This window comes from Molossus molossus, unplaced genomic scaffold, assembly GCF_014108415.1.
Source record: "Molossus molossus isolate mMolMol1 unplaced genomic scaffold, mMolMol1.p scaffold_m16_p_7, whole genome shotgun sequence".
Taxonomy (NCBI): domain Eukaryota; kingdom Metazoa; phylum Chordata; class Mammalia; order Chiroptera; family Molossidae; genus Molossus; species Molossus molossus.
Window position 1 is genome coordinate 74,274,011 of NW_023425401.1, and position 5,454 is coordinate 74,279,464.

Below are 5,454 nucleotides of genomic sequence, written 5' to 3' on the forward strand. Positions count from 1 at the left end.
CCCATAATCTTGCCACACAGCACAGCTCTGCCATCTGAGTCCTGGACAGAAGCCTCCCTGGCAGACACAGTTCAAAAAACCCAGCTCTGTGCAGATCCCCAGTCCCTCCATGCTGCTGAACCAAGGAGGATGGGGCCAAAGGTTCCAGCCCTATGCTATACTCCAATCTTTCCACACTGCTAGTCTCAGTTCAGCATGGCTCCGCTGTGCTGCTGAACCCAGCAGGACATGGCAGAAAGTCTCGGTTTGCTGTGGCTCCCCCACAGCACCAAACCCAGCAGGACAAGGCTGAAAGTCCCAGCTCTGCATTATCAAATTCAGCAGGATGGGGCAGGCCAGTTGGCTCAACAGGTTGAGATAGGGGATACCAACTGTGCACTCAAAGTAGGAGAGACTGGTCCTCTTTTCCAAGCCACGCAGTTTAGTCACTGTCTGAATCTCACCAAAAGCTTCCCCAGACAATAGAGAGCCCATTTATAGTTACTGCTGGGTGTAGCCAGCAGACTCCTCTACAGGATCTGAGTATGGCAGTATGGCCTCACAAGCAGTCAGAGTCTGGACTGTGAACTTCCCAGGCCAGTGCTATAACAATAGAAGTACTCTTCCCTGGGAGGATGTGGTCTGACTCTCTGAGGTGTACTGAATCCCCACTGATTTTCACATCCAGATGTGACTCCTCTTTCCATCTTGGTTGCTCTGGTTTGGGGATCACTATGTGGGGTTGAGACTCCACATTTCTAGGGAAGGGAGTCTTGCAGCTGCAATATCCCTCCAGCTTGTCAGCCACTGCTGCCACACCTCTGGGCAGGGGCTATCCTTTTCTGGGTCTCTGCTTTTCTTACTTGTCTTTATGTGGTTTCTTCTGTAATTCTTGGTTATGATATTTTGGTTCAGGTAGCCTTCAATTGGTTGTTCAGGTTGATTGCTCTGTAATATAGGTGTTAATCCTGTTTGGGCTCAGGAGCTGGTGTGCATCATCTACCTCCTCTGTAGCCATCTAAGAATCTAGCCTACAAGTTTTTGTTTGTTTCTTTTTCTTGTTTGTTCATTTTATGTTTTTAGTTTTATATCCCACATATGAGTCAAGTCATATGGTTCTTAACTTTTTATGTCTAGCTTATTTTGCTTCAAGGTCCATCATTGTACTTCTTTTCAAAATAACTTGACTCCTGTTGCCATTCATCCTTTGAATATACCAGATTGGCAACTGCCAGTAACAGTGAAGAGACATCTATTAAGCCTGTGCTTTCTTTCTCCACTTTACTCAAAAAGAACAAATAGGCTTAAATTTCTCCCGCTTTCAAAACAAAGGTGTCTCTGTATCCTATAGATGGCATCTCATTTCTCTCTTATTTTTTTCAAATCCAAGTTTCTAAATGACGTGTTTCTTCTACCTCTATCCCCTATATCATATAATTAGTTAATGAAGTTAGTCTCCATGAAGACATGCACAGTTTTGTTTTGGGTGTTTTTTTTTTAATCCATGAGTTCTTTAATTACATATAAATAGAAAATGTACAAATGACTTTTCTATTAGTTCTTTTAAAATATGAATTATTTTGCCCTGGCTGGTTTAGTGCAGTGGTTAGAGCATCGGCCTACAGACCAAAAGGTCTTGGGTTTGATTCTGGTCAAGAGCACATACTCGGTTGCAGGTTCAATCCCTGGCTTCCGTCAGGAGTATGCAGAAGGCAACCAATCAATGTGGCTCTCTCACATCGATCTCTCTCTCTCTTTCTCTCTCTCTCTCCCTTCCTCCCTTCCACTGTATCTGAAAAAATCAACAAAAATTTTCCTCAGGTAAGAATTAACACACACACTAGATAGATAGATGATAGATAGATAGATAGGTAGGTAGGTAGATAGATAGATAGATAGATAGATAGATAGATAGATATAAATAGATATATAGATGATATAGATATAGATATAGATATAGATATAGATATAGATATAGATATAGATATAGATATAGATATAGATATAGATATAGATAGATATATTTAAAAGATATATTGTGGTGAAAATATGTATAACCACAGCTTTGATCTATACATTTAATGACAATTAAAATTATTTTCATATATGTAAAGAAGTGAGCATTGCTACTACTTTTCCTATAACTGTTCAAAATTCTGAATTTTGTTTTTTGAGGAAATATGTAATTCTTTTATAATTATTTTATAATACATGACATTATCTGCAACTGATATTCTAACTTTTGTTCGTCATGTTTTAGAGTATTACACTGGTGAATAAATACTCTTTCATCATCAGAAGCAACTCCTTCCCTTCTAGGATTTAGGGAAATAAAAATAATGTCCATTCTTTCAAGACCATGTGAAGCTTCTGGGGAACTGGTCTTCTAGCTTGACTTGTGTGGATAAACTCTGTGGAGTCAGCAAGTACCAGGTTAGTTTGGCCTCCATAGGTGGTTCAGGTTTGGAATGAGATCAAACTTGACTCTCCCTTTGATTTACCTGTCTTATAGGGGAGGCTGGAGCTTCTTTGGGCTTTTAGGCTTAGGGCCTGTCTGTGAAGGTACCAGAATATTCAGTAACCATGTATGCAGTGTTTACCTTTGTCCTGGAGGAACAGAAATAATTCATTTTTTTAAAATAATATACTTATGTCAAAAATCAAGTACAGTCATTTCTGTAAAGATTTTTCTTTTTTTTTATGTCTCAGATAAGATTGTTTTGGAATGTAATGAAGACTGCATTTTAGATCTGTATTTCAGTGGACTGAAACATGTCAGAGAGCTTATTCTTACCTGTGACAAGTCATTTAGATTGGCTTAAAAAATCACTAAACTTTAATCTGGTGATATACCTGATATAGCTGGGAGACAAATTAGACTTTGTGTCTATATGGAACAAATATTATACCCTATTGAAGGGGGTGGCCAGGACTAGTTGTGGACAGGTTGATTAGTATTGATCAAAACCTACAGGAAAAGTGCATCAGTACCCTTAAAATACACTTTCATGCTCCATTCTCCTACTGTCCTGAATTCCCTGCTTCTCTCATTTGATGATTAACTTTTCAGCATGGATAATCATTTTGGTTACATTTTGGTACTTCATATGCCACCTCTTAAAGTGAGATTTAACTTCATTTTACATAGTGGCTATACTAATTTACATTCCAATCAGCAGTGCACAAGGTTTCCCTTTTCTCCATGTCCTTGCCAATGCTTGTCATTTTTGTCTTTTTGACTATAGCCATTCTAACAGTTGTGAAGTACTATCTTATTGCAGTGTTTAAGATTTACAAGTATTTGATAATAATCAAATGATGTTGAATATGTTTTCATGCACCTGTTGTCCATCTGTATGTCTTCTTTTTGTGTGTTTGTCTTAATTCTTTTAACTTTATTTTTATTGTTCACATTATTACAAATGTCTTCATTTACCCTCCCTTTGCCCACCTCCAGCTATCTCCCAACACCCCTTCCCTCTGGCCATCACCACACTATTGTCTGGGTAATGCATATATGTTCTTTGACTAATCTCCTCACTTTCTTTCACCCAGTTCTCCCTTCTCCCTCCATTTGACAGTTGTTAATCTGTATGTCTTCTTTGTAAAAAAGTCTACTCAGCTCTTAGGCTCATTTATTAATTGCATTTTTTGTTTTTGTTTGTATTGCTTTTTTTTTTGCTGCTGAATTGCATAAATTCTTTGTAATAGTATATTTTGTATTATTAACCCCTTACAGATGTATGATTTGCAATATTTTTTCTTTCATTCAGTGTGTTGCCTTTTCATTCTGTTAATGGTTTTTTTTGCTATACAAAAGTGTTTTTAGTTTGATATAGTACCAATTGTTTATTTTTTATTTTTCTTTGTTTTGCTTTTGGTGTCAGATTAAAATAATCATCACCCAGACCTATGCTGGGGAGATTACTCTCACATTTTTTCTAGGTGCTTTATGGTTTCAAGTATTTCGTTCAAATCTTTAAATTATTCTGAGTTAATTTTTTAGTATGGTGTAAGATAGTAGTCCAATTTCATTCTTTTACATGTAGCAATCCAGGTTTCCCAACACTATTGAAGAAAGAGACTGTCCTTTTCTCATTATGTATCTTTGGCTTCTTTGTCATAAAATTGGCCATACATTGTGGGTTTATTTCTGGGCTCTCTATTCTGTTCCAGTGAGCTATGTATGTGTCTGTTTTTATGTCAGTGCCATATTATTTTGATTACTTTAGCTTTGCAATTTAGTTTGAAGTTATAGAGCATGGTGCCTCTAGCTTTGTTCTTTATACTCAAGATTACTTTGGCTATTAAGGGTCTTTTGTGGTTCCACACAAATTTAGGGTTGCTTGTTTTATTTCTGTGAAAAATACAATTTGCTTTTGATAAGGATTAGATTGAATATGTATATTGTATAATATGAACATTTTAACAATATTAGTTTTCCCAATCCATGAGTACAAAATACCTTTACATTTGTTTGTGTCCTCTTCAATTTCTTTCATTAATGTATTAGAGTTTTTATTATAAATGGGATGATTTTTTAATTTGTGTTTCTTATATTACATTATTAATGTAAAGAAATGCAACAGATTTTTGAACATTAATTTTGTATTCTGAAAATTTAATTTGTTTATTAGTTCAAACAGTTTTAGATGAAGTCTTTAGGGTTTTATATATAACGTCAAGTCATCTGCAAATAGTGTCAGTTTTAGTTTTTTCATTTTTAATTTGGATGTCTTCTACTTATTTTTCTTCCTTAATTGTACTGGCTAGGATTAATAATTTTGAATGAGAAAAATATAGGAGACCAGATTATCAAATTTAAAGATGATAGAAAAGTGGAGGTGTGATTAAATATAACCCTTATTCAAATCGGTCTCGATAGGATAATAGACCAAAACAAAATAAAATTTAATATGGATTCATCCTTTGTTCTATAAGGTATTTACTTATTAAGCATCTTTTACATGTAATGCACTTGGATTGTTGCTAAAGAGGCAAAGATGAATAAGTCATTTCTCTGTTTCAGAAATGTAGAGAAGATATTTTAACAAATAAGTGCAATTAACTGTAAATCTTACAATACTATAATCATTTACGAATTGTTATGGAAGTTAAGAGTTGTGAATAAATAATGGATTGAGTGGAAACTATTGGGTATAGATTTTTGGATGAGTTAGAAAATAATAGAAATGTAAACTTTACATTATGGGGGGAATGCGTAATGCGAGTGTCTTAAAATGTAAATGCATTATTATGGTATTTAAACTAAGTAAATGTGCATTGTAGGTACTGGTTCTGAGGTCACCTTTCAAAAGGATATGATTAAAAATGAAAGAAGATAAATAAAGGACGTAGATCCAAGAGGTGATGGCAACTAAATTAATTCTCTTTAGTATTAATGAAGAACAAGTATAACAATTGGGCAAATCATGACTATCCAATTATTCCATAAATTATGTTTTCTTAATTTTT